Here is a 17977-nt window from a genome sequence, read left to right as displayed (position 1 = left end):
CAGGACAGTCTCATCCGGATGCTCCTTCTCCTTGTGAGGTTCTCATTTTCTTGTGGACCCGGGGTGGTGATAGGAGCAGACACAGAAGCAGACTTAAATGAAAAAGTTGAGTTTTTAATAAGTGGCTTAGAATACATGGGAATGGCAAATGAAAAAAGTCCAGGTATATAACTAAAGTGCGCTTGATAACTGTAGTGGGGGTTAATGCGAGAATGTCCAGATAGTGACAGGCAGGAACAGTCCAGTATACAAGTATGGTGAGCTGTAACAGAATGCAGGTATGGTGAGCTGTGACTGAATGCAGGTATGGGGAGCTGTAACAAATGCTGGCAGAGGTAATGAAGTCCAGCTGGGAGTGAATGGAGGGAAGGTGCAGGGAAACAGCAGGTTCAGGACTCATATTCAAACTCAGGCAGGGGAAAAGGTAGACAGAGGGTGCAGGGTAAGTCCAGCAGGTTGGATCAGGCAAGGTTCAGGCTAGTAGAACTTCCAAGGAGACAGGTAAGGCACAGATACTCTCTCTCAGCCGCAGCTGAGAAACACGTTGCACTGGCCAAGGAAGGAAGGCTCTGGACCTTCCTAAATACTCAGTGCTGTGCTGTGACTGGCTGGAATGAGCACATGACCTACTAGGATTCTACAGCTGGAATCACATGGCCGCAGACAAGATGGTGGTGCCCATGCCAATGGAACATAAACACCGCCAGACCTCACCTGGCCTAGTGACAGTGTGCCCACACAGAACCATGTGCAGCCAATGCCCCTCGCCAAACACCAGCACTGCCAGAGACTCAACACCATAACGACCTCACAGGTAATGCCAAGAAACCCTGGCCGTGACACTCCTCTTCCCTATCAAGAATTCATTGATTTTTATTTGTAAGTTTGGTGCTATTCTTCTCACCATGAATGAGATTGTCCAATTAAATGAATCCCTGGGAACTCTCCTCCCAGAGGGTGAATTTATCTGCTATCGCTACCATGAAACAAAGGCCATGACTGACAATATCCAAGTGAATTTGGAAAAAAGGTTCATCTACACTTCCATTTTTCTCACTTCGTCAAAAAAAGAATGGAGGTCTGCACCCCTGCATTGACTACAGGGGACTGAATGACATCACCATTAAAAACCACTTTCCTCTCCCTCTGGTCACAGAGCTTTTTGACTGAGTCAGTGGAGCCACCATTTTCACCAAATTGGATTTGCGAGGACATATAATCTCATATAAATTCAGGAAGGAGACAAGTGGAAGACCACATTTAACACCCGTGATGGGCATTTAACACCGGTGACCTCGGTATGACCTTCGGTCTCAGCAATGCTCCAGCAGTATTCCAGCACTATGTCAATGAGATCTTCCACAATCTGTTGTTCAAACATGTTGTTATCTATCTTGACAATATTCTCATATTCAACAAGGATCTGGAAGAACATCACCGGCAAGTACAGGAGGTTCTGATACATCTCCATTCCAGTCATCTCTACTGCAAACTGGAGAAGTGTGTCTTCGAGGTCAAGTCTATTCCCTTCCTGGGATATATTATTTCAGGTACTAGTCTCAAAATGGACCCAGACTCTCAGGTAGTACTAGTATCACAAATTCTTAAAGAACTTTTCCACCATCATTGCACCTATTACAGCTCTCACCCGTAAAGGTGCCAATCCATCCTGATGGTTAGATGAAGCAAAGGAAGCCTTCCAAAAAATCAAACAGAAGTTAATTTCAGCTCCTGTTCTTGATCAACCTGATGTCACACAGCCATTCATTTTGGAAGTTGAGGTCTGCTCCACCCCTGTGGATTTTTCTCCAGAAAGTTCACTCTGGCTGAGTGCAACTACTCTACTGGAGATCAAGAACTTCTTGCTTTTAAGTTAGCCTTGGAGGATTGACGCTATCTTTTGGAGGGAGCTGTGCATCCCATTTCAATTCTCACAAACCACAAAAACCTCTTATATCTTCTGACAGCCCAATGTCTGAATCTGAGGCAAGCCAGATGGGCTCTCATCTTCTCATGTTTTAATTTTAAATTGTCTTTTAATCCAGGGCTCCAGAACCGAAAGGTGGTTTCAATTAGGTCAAGAACAGCTTTTTAAAACTTATCCAACATGATTTTGTAACAAAAAATATATTTTTTTAAACACTGTATATCATAAAAATGGAAATTTTTATGGTATATAGTAGTGATGGCCATAGATAGAAACATTGATTGTGACCACAGCTGCTGATGTTTCCTTAACATCAGTTTGGGGGCTGTCATCTATATACATGTGTATATATATATATATATATATATATACACACATAAGCAAACATATATAAATACACACACACACACATATATATATATATATATATATATAAATATACTATATATATATATATATATATATACATAGATTTATATACATACATATACATATATATACATATGTGTTGAGGCACGGTATACTGTGAGGGATGGAGTGTGCAGGGGGTGTGGGTGCCACCAGGCTTGCAGGGCAGGGGGTGGTAGCAGATTACAGCACTGTGCTGTTCTTTATTTTCCTGGTGGCTGCTCTGACCTCTGCAGGGGACCCCCACTTGCAGGGGGAGATAGAGGATGACAGCACTGTGCTCTTCTTTATTTTCCTGGCAACTGCAGAGGTCAAAGCAGCCCCTGGGAAAATACATACCAGCACAGTGCTGTTGGTGCTTGCAGGGTGGGGGGAGGAGGTGCTGTGCTAGGAGGTGCTGTGCTGGTATGCTGTTTCCTGGTGGCTGCTCTGACATCTGCAGCCACCAGGTGTGGGTCCCACTGGGATGCCACTTGCAGGGGGGTTGGGGGGGAGATGACAACCCCAATAGCGTGCTGTTGATTGCTATATTCCCGACGTCTGCTCTTTTCTCTCTGCAGCTGCTGGGTGAGGGAGCTGCAGGTGCTGGGCACACAGAAGAGTGCAGAGGGGAGGTCCCTCTGAGATTGGTGGCTGCTAGAAGATTATCTTCCAGCAGCCGCCCACTGAGCTTTTATGACTAGTCGTATAAGATACGACCATGTCAGGTAAAGCCCAGTTTGGTATGGTCATATCTGATAACACTGTGCCAGGCAAGTGGTTAAGCAAGAAATTGATACTACATCTAAAGAGAAACATCTCATCATTGATCTAGTAGTTTTCTCTGCAGTCAAGTAGAATCCTCACCACCTGTTGGGAAAACTCTTGTCAAGCCAGAATTATGCAAGAAACTGCTACATTGGGCTCATGCTGCCCGCTTCACAGGTCATGCAGGCATACAAAAGATCTTTGAGTTCATATCCAGGTCTTACTGGTGGCCCTCTCTCAAAAAAGACATCCAAGACTTTATTGTCTCTTGTAACAAGTGCACTCAACATAAAGTGTCTTGACAGTCTTTAGCTGGGCAGTTACTTCCTCTCTCTGTTCCACAACAACCATTCCACACAACTGTTGATGGACTTCATTACCAACTTCCCAGTTTCAAACAAGTTCAACACCATCTGGGTGGTAGTTGACTGGTTCACAAAGATGGCTCACTTCATACCCCTCACTGGTCTTCCATCAGCTCTCAAGTTAGCTCAAATTATTCATAAAAGAAATCTTCAGAATCCATGGAAATCATCTCTGACTCAATCGCATTCATTCTGCACTTCCAAAGACACCCAAAGTTCAGACTTTTTGTGGAGTTGAGTACGAAGTGGCAAAGACTCTCAAATATGGTATGGACATCTCCAATACTTAATCAACTGGATGGGCTATGACCCAAAAGAACATTCCTGGACTTTTGCCTCTGATTTCCATGCTCCTCAGTTGATCCAAGCATTCCATTCCAAGTTCCCACAAATGCCAAAGAGGTGTCCTGGGGCCACCCATCGGGGGGGAGTGCTGTCATGCTCCGGGTTATTAAAACTACTTTCCTACTGCTCCTGTGCCTGTTCACAATAGCTCATGCTGAAGATCGCTCCTGGCTGGTGCTGAGGTCTGTATGTGTTGCTCCTGCTCCATCTGCTCAGTGTCCTGTTACTGAGCATGGAGATGGCTCTTCACAACCTCTTTCTCACATTCTGTCTTCCCAGCATAATAGAACACAGTCTGCATGCCAGAAATTCCTCCTAAACAACAGTATGGGTGCAGCCATGTTAGAGTCTGTCACCTGATGCCCTTTCTCCACTCAGAGTGCTGCTCTTAGACTAGCTGATCACAGCATCCACTCCCTGGGGATCCTCCCCTATATAATCCATTTCCAGACTGGCCTCAGTTGCCAGTACAATGTCACTTCTTGCTAAAGTTACATCTCAGTGCTAAGCTCCCAGATACTCTGTATCAGTCCATTTTATTCAGTTATTATATCTGGTAAACCAGTCTCCTATACAATCTTGCACACCAGTATGGTTTTTGCCACTGAAACTTGTTCTTACAGACAGCCACCATCGGTTCCAGCTGATACCTCCAACAATCGGCCTCATCAAATGCTTCCAACATGGGACTCTTATTAATTAAGTTCTTCAGTTCATCAACATTGGTCCCAACCGATCAAGTTTATCAATTCATCAACATCAGATTCATATCAATGAAGTTCCTTAATTCATCAACAACAGTCCAAACTGATCAAGTTCATCAATTCATCAACATTGGACTCTTATCAATTAAGGTCTTCAATTCATCAACATCGGTCCCAATCAGTCAAGTTCATCAATTCATCAACATCGGACATATATCAATTAAGTTCTTTAAATTATCAACATCGGTCTCAAACTGATCCAGCTCTCAATCCAGCATCATCAGTCCCAATCTGATTCTGCTCCTTCATTCAGAATTATCATCTTCAGTTCTCATTCCAACCTGGTGTTTAATAAACACATTCCATTCTTGTTCTCACCCTTGGGCACATCATCCTCTGCAGCTCATCTACCCTCTCACAGCAATACATGAGGAAGTCCTGGCTCAAGCCACCCAGGTTTATGCACACCTCCCAAGTCTATTCTATAGCCTCCCACACCTGTTCCAGCCCAAACCAAACCTGACAAAAACATTATTTTTGAATAAGAAGAGCATAATGAGCTTCAAAATGCATAGGTTAAAATAGATGATATGCAGTTACCATGTTGACGTTCACAATGCCTACATTCTTAATGTTGATACCTGTAAAATGTTGATACGGACATAGGACCTCATTCAGAGTCGGTCGGTGGGTTACCACCCACCCTGTGGGTGGTAACAGGGGAAGGTGCTTGAAAACGGGGGAGTGGAGATCCGAATGCAGGCATGCCTAATTATGCCAACAGCATTTTATGGGAGTGCATAATTAACAAAGTAGCGTCATGGCACATGTGACATGGGAGGTTTTTACACTGACATGATCGTAGAGCTTAAGAGAGGGTATGGTCAACCTTAAGTTCTACGACCAGTTCCGATGGTTCCCAATGGTCACGATTAATACTTATATGCCCAGAGATGATGTGTAATGCGTATGAGAAGGGGGCATATTTTTTTTGTCTTCCAGCCGCTTCCTCCCCTTGGTCGGCCAGCTACCGATCCGAACTTAGGGACGCCCCTTTTCCCGTACGACCAAGTGGCCGCTTCGACCGACTCTGAATGAGGTCCATAGTGTCGACATATGAAAAGTGGACATTGTGAAAATGTCAACATTAGGGTTAGCGTTAGGGCAGAGGCTCCCAAACTCCACCATTAATGTCCAGATTTTAAGACTAACCATGGTTGACTCCAGATGGTTAAATCAAAAAGACTGAGGGCCTGATTCAGACCCGGACGCAAGTGGCCGTTCGCTCGTCCGCCGTACGAGCGGAAATATTTAAATTCAAGCGTTCGGTCGTATGTTCACTCGTAGCTAATTTTCCTCCCCATTGTCTCCCAACCCCTCCTCTAGCTAGCGAACGTTCAAAATAGCGACCGTCCATCTCCTCTTTGGTTGCAGGGAACGCTCGCACAAGTCACTTCCGGAAGTGGCCCTGTCAGTTTTCGATTGCCTGCTATTTCATTCAGCAAACATACTTGAATCGATTAATGGCAATCACTATATTAATTACCTTAATTGTTATTCACATATTTGCTTTCCGTTTTTTTTTTCAATGTCAATAAACTTTATTATTGTTAGTGTGTGTCATTGCTTCCGCAGAATATGTACGGTTGGACCAAGGGGATGGTTGTTCAAAACTAAAAGTTTGTTTGAATGCTACTATTGTTTTGCGTTTTTTTTTAGGCCAATTTTATACATTTTTTAATTATATTTAAATTAGCTTACGCATGTCACTGCATCAAGCCTATCATAACTCACATTATTTTTGTGAGGGTGTAGGTCACATGACTCATACAATAACCAATAGAATGGTTCCTGTTAATTTACAAAGTACATTAGCCAATCAAAATTTTTCTAGGACCTTTATTAAAACTGTTTTGTGTAAAAAAAATCATTGCCATCATGAGAGCCTCCGCGTTTTGTAGGCGTGAGCTCCTGGTCCTCACTGAGGTGATGGACCAGAGAATCACCGACCATCCGCCCCCCATCACCAACCTCCGCAAGCATCTGGCCTACGCGGAGGTGCGCCGCCGCCTGCGTTCCATCGGTTATCACCGAAATATCGGCCAACTGGAGCGCAGGTGGTCGGATCTGAGGCGCAGATCCCCACGCCTGTTGGCCAATTTGCGTCTGCAGATACAACAAAGTAAGTGGGTTTTTTTTGTAATTTTTAAATTTAAGCATACCTGCGTGTGCATGTTTACCGTATAGCCCTGTTTCTTTATTTTGGACCTACCTGCGTGTGCATGTTTACCGTATAGCCCTGTTTCTTTATTTTGGACCTACCTGCGTGTGCATGTTTACCATATAGCCCTGTTTCTTTATTTTGGACCTACCTGTGTGTGCATGTTTACCGTATAGCCCTGTTTCTTTATTTTGGACCTACCTGCGTGTGCATGTTTACAGTATAGCCCTGTTTCTTTATTTTGGACCTATCTGCGTGTGCATGTTTAAAGTATAGCCCTTTTTTTTTTTTTGGTCTACAATTTATGCACTAAAATTGAAAAGTTAATTAAAAATATTTTTTTCTACATCATTTAGGGGCTGAGCGCAGACTACGACGGCTCAGACGTCGGGCTCATCCCCTATCCCCCACTCCCACCCAAAACATCCTCTGCCCACTCTTCCCCAAATTCCCCCCTCCACCCCAGACCTGGCTGACCGTGAGTCCCCTCTCTCTCCTCACATTCACATCCCTCCCACTTCACCCTCCCCTCCACCCCCCCTCTCTTTTCCTCACCCTCAACTTCCCCCAAATTACCCCTCCTCTATCCGTGATCCACTGGCCCACCTCTGATGAGGAGGATTTTGGGGCTACAAGCCCAGTCAGCATTTTTACCGGTACGTTTCCCTTTTAAACTATGGTTGTTTTTTCATTATTTTAATTTTGGTTTATGTTGTACTTTTGCCTGTTCAGTTCAAAATTGTAAAGTATTTCTAAAGATTTTTATATATATATCTTTGTGAAACAATGTCCATGATGTTTTCCCCTTACACATATGACACATGTCCAAACACTCATACTTGTGTTTTTCTTGTTTACAGTACCAACAAATGACGTTTTTTGGCGTAGTTGGAAATCTAGTTTTTTAACTTCTAAATTAAGGTGTCATTTTAGTAATCCGCACTTTTTTTAAACCCACAGAGGTCCAGAGGCATAACGCTGAAATTTCTGCTGGCTTGGAGATTCTGAGGGGCCATGTCGTTGCCATGCTTGTAGCATTGGACCATATTTTGGCGCTCCTGCGCCACTAATTTCTTTTATTTAGGACAAAAAATATTTACTAAAATAAAATGTATTTTGATTAACATAAGTCTCATTCCTTGTCTGTAAATCTTAGATTGTTGAACCTTACATAAGTCTACTCTTTTACCCTGAGTTTTTAAGAAATGTAAATTTGATTGTAGAAAGCTCAAGTAAGTATGTAAACTGGCACATTAAACACCTAACAATACCAATAGGTTTGTAGAATTAACGGCAAAATTAGTTTTACCATTTTTGGGGGTAATGTAAAAATTAAAACAAACCTGCTTAGGCCTAGATTAGAAAACATACTGATTCACCATAATACCTTTGGTGTTTGCTTTTAGCCACAAAGCAGGGTAAAAAGTTGACAATTTAACAAATTACAGGATTAGCCATTAAGCAAGTTTTCATTTTTTGGACCAGGTTAAACTTGCTTGTAATTTACCAAGGAAATGTTTGTTTAACGTAAAAAAAATTTTTAATGCACACAAATAATAAACACCAAGTGAATTGACACAACAAAATCAAACATTGAAAAATCACACACAAGTCCAAAAACCCCCCAAAACCCCAAAATTAAATCAAGAATCAGGAACTGTTTGAAGAAGTAGCATGCCAACATGAATCCACAAATGAGGAAAATAAATCATTGTTCCCGAAGTTATATCCAATGTGTCCACATAAAGTCATTTGTGTTGATCAGGTAGTAGGCATGGATTTTTAGGGTCATTTGAGGGATTAAAAACAAACAAAAAAAACCATTAAAAGAGTACTTTCAAATATTACATTTCTACATTCTGGCAATAAAAACAATTTGTGGAAATAATTACCTAAAAAATCTGGCCACATCATCATCGTGTATGGCCCCCCCACATACTGACCTCTGACCAACCTCGGGGGGGCTGTCCTCAGGCAAGGCATCCTCTGGCTGCATTGGGACACCACTCCTTATGGCGATGTTGTGAAATATCCCACACACAACCACAATTCTCGAAACCATAGCTGGCAAATACATGAGGTCGCCACCAGAGCGGTGGAGGCATCTGAATCGACCTTTTAAAAGGCCGATACAGTGCTCCACCACCTACCTGGTGGCTGTAAGTGTGGAATTATACTGAGTTTGTGGCCCTGGTGTGGGAGCCAAATAAGGAGTGAGCAGCCAGGGCGTGCAAGGGTAACCACTGTCTCCTGTGAAAATATAAAAAAACCATCAGGACCATTGTGTAACAAGCTTTGCATTGGTTCAACAGAAGGTGTCAACTCACCCAGAAGCCATGCATCACCAGCTTGTAGGTTGTTTAATTTGTGCCAAATCCCTGATTGCCGGATGACAAAGGAATCATGTGCACTGCCGGGGAATTTGGCATTCAGGGACAGGATCTGGAGGGAGGCATCACATACCACCATTACATTCATTGAGTGATAGTGCTTTCATTTCCTAAATATTGCCTCCAGCCTTGCTGGTGGCTGAAGAGGTATGTGAGTGCCATCCACAACCCCAATGATGTGTGGGAAGCCAGCAGTTTGGTAAAAATTAGCCATCGCCACATTAAGGGAACCCATATCCAATGGCATTTTAATAAAATTATGGAGGTGTTTAAAAAGTGCCACTCCACTGCCCTCAGGATCCTTGAAAAGGAGGATTGGGATATTCCAGTGACTATTCCCACAGTGGTTTGAAAGGATCCTGAGGCACAAAAATGTAACACCGACATTAATATGGCCAATATAATACGACCAACATCAACCTGAAATGTTAAGCCATGTAGTTATTGTTTTAGACAAATGTGTTAAGAAAAATATACTTATCTTTTCCAAGCAAACCAAACATGCTTACAGGCCTGGGACATGTCATGTGCAAACAAACCTACCTTTCAAAAGTAGAAAATATTTTTAAGATTAATTTAATAAACTATGATTGAAAACAAATATCGTTTTTGAAAAAATAGAGAAGGGAGCACATATTAGTTCTCAAAATAGTACGCTACATTTAGTGTTAAGACATAATTTTACACAGAAAAATTGAAAAAACATTAGTTCACAAAATAGTACGTTAATTTTACAGTTAAAAACCAAAAAAAACATTATTTCGCTAAATAGTAAGCTACTTTTACAGTTAAAACCACTAAAACATTATTTCGCTAAATAGTAAGCTACTTTTACAGTTAAATAAGGACACATTATTTCGCTAAATAGTACGCTACTTTTACAGTTAAATAAGGACACATTAGTTCGCTAAATAGTACGCTACTTTTACAGTTAAATAAGGACACATTAGTTCGCTAAATAGTATGCTACTTTTACAGTTAAATAAGGACACAGTTCGCTAAATAGTACACTACTTTTACAGTTAAATAAGGACACATTAGTTCGCTAAATAGTACACTACTTTTACAGTTAAATAAGGACACATTACTTCGCTAAATAGTATGCTACTTTTACAGTCCAAAAAACACATTAATTCGCTAAATAGTACGCTACATTTAGTGGTAAGACATGATTGTTCACAGAAAAACAATAAACATTACTTTGCGAAACATAAGCTAAGACCAACACATCGAATTTGTAAATTCATGAAACCAAAAACACTTACCAAAAACAGACAAATATCCCAAAGTTAAAAAACATCACTGGGTCACTGCCAAAATAACTGTAAAAAATAAAAAATATTTTTAAAATGGAAACTATTTACTATTATTTTTCTAGGTGGATTTTTGAAATACTTACTCAAAAATTCAAATCAAAAAAGGCAAAAAAAATACAAAAATGATAACGGAAAAAAAACAAGTAAGAAAAATAGCAAAAATTTCCAAAAAAAAAAGAACTCCTTCTACACAACCACAAATCACCAACAATCCACTACAATGCAAAACCTCCAACAATCATAAAATGCCACCTCGACTCGAGTCACACCAAGCGATAAATAGGCTTTATTTTCCCGCTCAAATTAAGGATGGACAATAGGAGCACACAAGGAATAATACGGCCAAATAATGCTGACGCATGTCTAAAAACGTCACTGAAGGCCCAAATCGGTCTGCTACATTGAGAAAAAACAATGAGTTCAGAGCAGCAAAGTACTAGCCAACAGGCACCATGTAAGGGTTTTTATTTTTGAAGGGAAAATGCGTATGTTTAACATTACATTTTAAAACATTTTACAAAAATAATTTTTTATCATTTTAAAAAAAAGGCATGGAGGATGCCATGGAAGAGGCTGCTGGCCCTAGTAGGGAAACTAGGGTCAAAAAAAAAGGCAGCCACAATTCACAAGGAAGGAGATGGAGGTTTTGGTGCAAATGTGCAATGACAACCTGGCACAGGCACCAAGGAATATGGGTGTAACCCAGAGATGGAAACTGTGGGACGACATAGCCAGTGCTGTCAATGGTGTGGGTGAGTTTGAACGTTCATCCCGGGAGGTCAAACGCCGGTACGTAAAAACTACATTTTAGTAAAAAGTGTTTACAGGGCAAAATACTGCAGGAATAATGCCAACTTTTTACCCCACAGATGGAGCGACTTCAAATATCGGCTTAAACAAAAACTGGCTGATAGGGCTAGGCATGCAGGGGGGACAGGTGGGGGTCCCACCCCTGTGTCACTTGAGCTCACAGATTTGGAGGAGCTGGCCCAGGGGTGTGTGCAGGATGAGGAGGTGTTTGGCGTGTCGAACATGGATACCAACATGCCAGACTTTGCAGCTCCTCATGTTGCCCCAGGTAAATGTTGTAATGTTAACAACTCAGAAATGTGTTTTTGACAATTTCTAGATTATAATTTTACTCTTTTCTCTTTTTTCTCACAGAGACACAGGCGGATGAGTCTGCTCCAGAGGTGAGCTTTGGCCGCAGGATTTCTTCTGGCTCTGCAGGGGAGGAAGCAGTAGATCCGGCTGGGGACCCTGTGGCAGACAGTCCAGGGCATTCCCCCTCGCAGGCAGTGGCCCTCCTCACTGATCTCAATGGTAAAACGGATCAGCAGACCGAGATTCTGCTGAGGATGGATGCCAATCTGCTATGGGTTGTGGATGCCCTGGAGCAAAGTGCTGCGGCCAACATGACCATTGCTAAGGCCCTGGCGGAAAATACTGGGGCCAACGTGCGAATAGCAAATGCCCTGGAGCAGCTCGTTCGCCAGCACATGTTGGAGCTTGCCTCCCTTCCTGCCGTAACATCAGGACCCTCCACCTCTGGCACAACAACAGCCATCCCTCCAAATGTGCCTAGCCCTATGCCTAGTCCAGAGGCCACAACATCTGCCTCTGGCCAGCACAGCCGAAGGACTTCCCGGACCCGTTCAGGCTCCCTCCAACCCCCAGCCAACCAGCCTAAAAGGCGATGACAGCACTGGCTAATTTCCCCACAATCCATCTCTGTGTTTGCCCCATATTCCTGCATGCCAAAAACCTCCCTCTCCTTTCTTGTGAATTGTTTTTATTTGTTTTATTTGTAATCAAATGCCACTTATTTTGTTGGGGTGTGGTCAAAATGATTTCTACATTTTGTTTACTGAATAAAAATATGTTTACTTGAAAAAAAACTTTAAAGCCAAAAAATAAAAAAAAATAAAAACTTGGGAACCAAATTTGCCAAATTCTATTGTTGATTTATTCACAAACTGGTTAAAAGGTAATCCCTCTAACAAACTTACAAACAATACAACGGAAATAGAAATATTTAATATTTTTTGGTCCAAAAAAGGGTTAAAAACAATTTGTGAGTTTTTAATAACAAATAGCCAAATAAAAAAGGACGAGTGTTTTCTTGGTCAAAAAATAAAATTGAAAAAATCCAAACATGCGTACAATATTGTTTGCATTAAAAATAAACACTTACAAATATGCCAAAAGCACACGAAAAGCAAAAAAATATGTTAGCTAATTGATTGTATGCCCCAGAAATTAGCAGCTGAGTAGTTCACCTGCGTTCGGTTTTTAGCTACTAAAAAAGGTCTATTTGCTAAACACATTACAAGCTGTTTAGCTATTAAAAGTTAATTGTTTTTGTTGCCTCACTTGATTAATCGCAACACCATCGATGAGTCCGGGGAAGAACGAGGAGACCATCGTCATTGCGGCAGACTATACCAGACCACAAGCTGAGCGAGCAGTCTTAATGGAAATTGGATCACACAGTGACATGTACAAAATAGCGTCCACATTGGACGTTCACACAAGATAATACATGTACGCCCAAAAAACGCATTGCCACGCCTTCGTTTTCTCATCTCCACCCCCGTTACCACCCATAAACGGAACATTCTGTCAATCAAATGACATAGCTCACTTCCTGTTTGCTGTGTATACGAGCAAACTAAAAATGCCTGCAATGATCCGGCCGCACATGCGCAATGAGAACCGGATGCATGCATGGTTTAAAACAATCGAATGCGTACGAGCGAATGGCTGATAGCGTCCGGCTCTGAATGAGGTCCTGGGGTACAAATTAAGTCACCTGTGCTTAAGCATAGATATCCTTAAAACCTGAACTGTAATGGTGGAGTTTGGGAACCTCTAAATTAGGGATTAGGGTTACCTTAGACAGGCATTTTTGACATTCTGACCATGTTAACATTTCATCAGTGTTGACATACTGAATGTTAACAAGGTGAATATTAACATGATGAACATGTCGACATATGTCAAACAAAGGGAAAGGGAAAATTGGAAAGGACTTCGCACTGGCAGTTAAGATTAAGAAATAAGTATTATACCACTATTCCCAGATTAATCTATGTCAAAATCAATATATATGAGATGGGTAGTGGTGGTGCTCACTAGAGTTAAGGTACATGAGCAATTTGAAAAGAGAGAAAAAAAGAAACTCTGTTTGGTGAGCACTCTAAACTGTCATAAATCTTATGTATAATAAAACATAACTTTTAATATTTAATCATTAATATAAACTCACTGTTGTACACAACACATAACAAGTATCAAGAAAATTACTGTATAGTCTAATACACATTAGATTCTAAATACCCTATACAGTTCGTAGACATATACAAACATAAATGTACAATAATAGTGAAATACAAACACCCTCCAATATATCACAAGATGGTGAAATATACAGATAATAAAATTCAATTAGAATCAAGCTTAAATAGCATAATTATTCAAACATCGGTTTAACCCCTGATGCATAACATAGATATGTCCTTAATTATAGAATTAGAAAAGTCCGGGCATAGAAGCTGCCAAACACATAATTTCTTCCGTGATCAAGCCAGCACGGCGAAATGCGTGTCGGGGCAGCAAGGCAGCATCGGGTGTCTGTGGACATCACACGGCATACCTCCATCTGGTTTCCTATCCCCGGAGTTTTTTCCATACTAATGCTCTTTATGATCTATACCTTTACATGCTAATGATCTCATTAGATCTCTCTATCAGTTACTAGGTATATTTATAGAGGTTACCTGCGGTCATACTCTGACAAGTTGATTTTTGTACTAAAGATGTATCCTATACTATCATCTATGGAAACACAGTTTGTTTCAGTATTTTTTATATTTCAGCAGCATCGATTTATTTATTAAATTATGTGTAGTCACCTTTCTTTTTGACAGGGCAGTCTTCAGCGCAGTCTATTATATCAGATGTAATTATCTATATGGATAACATCTGATTTGTAATCTATCATATTGAGACAATTTAGGTGCGTTGGAATGAATTAACATAATGTTGGTATAAAAAGGATAAATGTACTAATTATGCTAATCTAGCCTTTTGTTTATACCCATTGAAACGCAGAGGATCATAGTGCTAATCACACTAATAGATAGAACATGTGCTATATGAAGTCCAACCTGAGATACAAGTAGGACAAAAATATAAAGGTCACTTGCGACTATATTCTGACACAACAAATTTTGCACTATGCTGTATACTATATAATCATTCACTTGAACATCATTGCAGCTGTTCTTTTTACTATGGCAGCATAGATGTATTCAAGTATATGCAGTCACTCCACTTCCTGATAAGTTGGCTCTGTTGCCAAATGTTACATCAGATGTAATTGTCTGTACGGAAATCATCTGGTTTACTACACGGCAAACAGTGACAACTCAGATGTGTCCAAATATCAACAGATTATGCTGTAATAAAATGACACAATTTATGCCAATGGAGCTTACTGCTTGTATTCGACAATAAAAGTGTTACAGTTGTGTTTCACTGGGACAGAATTTATATGTGATTTTGTTACAGGTTGATTTAAAACATCTTTTTCTATACCTTGTATTCTATATTCACTTTAGTAATCTTCTGCTAAAACACTTGTTTCAGTGCTATATGTTTTGCTAGTCGTAGAACAACCTAGTTTATTACATTCTTCTGCTATAGGCAGCATTTAATGTGTATGCCTGTCATAATGTGGCTATTTGTTTTGGGATGCATGTACACTGTGACTAAACGATATAAAATCAAGTTATTTTTGTTTGATAATAACAATCATTGGGATATCTGCTTCTATATATATGAAATAAGATTTATTGATAACAGTAATTAGGATAGATATAGTGACTGAGTATCATTGATTAGATAGTCAGTTATATTAGCTTCTATTCAAACCACTGACTTGTTATGAGAAATCATCTTAATGAATATGATCAGTGATTTATTTGTTATCATATATCATCATAATTTATCTTTATGGTCACTTCTCTATCCCTCTATTAACCGACGGTTATCTCAAGCTTAGTAGTTCTCTCATTAGGGGTCCAACTCTATATAGTAAGACCTATAACAGCAGAAATGAAAACTTGAGTAACACTGCGGTTATACTGTTATTTCCATGGGCAACCTGCCTTTCCAGTAATCTCTCACTCCTCACCGATAGACCTTGGTCCAAGTGAGGAGTAGCAGAATGAGGTTTGGCAGCTTCTATGCCCGGACTTTTCTAATTCTATAATTAAGGACATATCTATGTTATGCATCAGGGGTTAAACCGATGTTTGTATAATTATGCTATTTAAGCTTGATTCTAATTGAATTTTATTATCTGTATATTACGCCATCTTGTGATATATTGGAGGGTGTTTGTATTTCACTATTATTGTACATTTATGTGTGTATATGTCTACTAACTGTATATGGTATTTAGAATCTAATGTGTATTAGACTAAACAGTAATTTTCTTGATACTTGTTAAGTGGTGTGTACAACAGTGAGTTTATATTAATGATTAAATATTAAAAGTTATGTTTTATTATACATAAGATTTATGACAGTTTAGAGTGCTCACCAAACAGAGTTTCTTTTTTTCTCTCTTTTCAAATTTAACATGTCGACATGTTCACTGTCAGCATTATGAATGCTGAAAAGGCCAATGTTGACAAATCATACCAAACCCATTTGAATTGTTGATCAAACTTTATATAGTTGGAGTATGTTGATTATGTTTTTAAAATAATAGTATAATTAAATATTGTATTTAAAGACTAGAGGGCCTGATTCAGACCCGGTCACTCTGACAGAGCGCTTGCTCTGAATCAGGGCCGGGTTTTTTTTTTTTTAGAACGGCCTCCTGGCCGCTCGCAAAGCTGTGGGTGACCACCCACAGCTACAGCGAGTGGCCATGATGATGGTCGTGATGGTCAAGACCATCACGACCATCGGGCTTGCGACGAGAACCTTGTGGTAGGGTATCATGGTCGCAAGCCCCAGAGAGAATCCGGCTTTAACAGAGCCGGAATCTCTCCACTGACATCACTCGTGATGTCAGTGGGGCCGCCACCAAACAACAGGCATTCTCATGGGAATGCCTCAGTTTGGGCAGCTACCCCCCCGGCCCGCCAACTGTCACTCAACATTGACAGCACGCCCCCTTTGTTGCGAGACCCAGAGCGACAGAGTGCCCATCGCTAGCCAGATCTCGTGCATGCGCACGACAGAGCCGGCTCCGCATCGACCTGTTTGTGAGCACTCAGTGCTTGCGACCGGGTCTGAATCAGGCCCAGAGTCTTCAGCTAATCAGGTCATTAGATTGGTTAAAGAGGTTGATAGACTGACTTTGTGGAAGGCAATGATTAGCAACGCATGTGATTTTGTTATTGAGGCATGGGCAGTGGAAGTCTACAACTGAACCTGGAAGTTTCAAATTAATTTCTATATGCAATACATACAACATGTTTAAATTTAATTTGCAGTGTCAATACATTTAAAATAGTCTATCAAATGTTCACAGTTGTTTTCCAATGTTGAACATTTAGGCATTCATTTTCTACTTTATTAACCTTAAATCTTTTATCTTTTCTCAACCTATTAATAGACCATAAACCTGAAAGCTCATGGCCTAATTCAGCAGTGCACGCCATGTTCGGGAATCTGTGCAGGTGCTAGACCCATTCTGCAAATGTGCAGATTGGGTCTGCGAGCCCACACAGAGACTGGCAGCAGACTGTCAGTGATTCACTGTCTGCTGCCTTTTGGGGGCAGGGAGAGGGTGGCGATGCCCTTAGTTTCCCAAAACGGAGGTGTGTTGTCACCGTTGCGGGGGAGGAAGAAGCCAGGATTTCCGTCAGTTGACGCAGATGTCCTGGCCTTTCCCCTAAACTGTGGTGGCCGGCTGTGGGACATTATGGGTCACCACAGCCAGTCGATGGTATGCAGATTATCTGATGCTGCGTTGGACAACGCAGCTCAGATAAGTAATGCACAGGAGGCAGGATGCCTCCTGCTGCATTACCATATCTGCAAGGTTCGCAATTGCACAGCTGCCTGTGTGCATACATCATATCTATAGCCTGTGTGCAGCTTTGCAATTACAATACTTGCAGAATCAGGCCCTCAGTTCACAAAAAAGGAAAGAAAAGAAAAAAAGATAAGAAAAAAGAAAAGAAAGACAAAGGCCCTCATTCAGAGCCACTCGCAAGCGGGCGCACGTACGTTAGGCGTACGTACAAAATTATTTAAATTCAATGGCTCGCTCGTATTTTCGTTCGCATCTAAAATTCCTCCCTAAACTCAGGCGACCCCTCCTCTAACTAACGAGCGTGCGAAATAGCAAGCGTACATCCCCGAAATGGCTTGAAGGGAACGCAAGCACAAGTGAAACCGGAAGTGGCCTTGTCAGATGTCGATTACCTGCTCCTTTATTCTGCCTACCTCCCTCAATCGTATCATGCCAATCAATGTATCAATTAGCTTAATTGTTTTTTTTTTTTCAACACAATGCAAGAAACTTTACTC

The sequence above is a fragment of the Taudactylus pleione genome, unplaced genomic scaffold, assembly GCF_031769625.1.
Source record: "Taudactylus pleione unplaced genomic scaffold, aTauple2 ptg000154l, whole genome shotgun sequence".
Classification (NCBI taxonomy): domain Eukaryota; kingdom Metazoa; phylum Chordata; class Amphibia; order Anura; family Myobatrachidae; genus Taudactylus; species Taudactylus pleione.
This window is presented reverse-complemented; position numbering follows the sequence as displayed.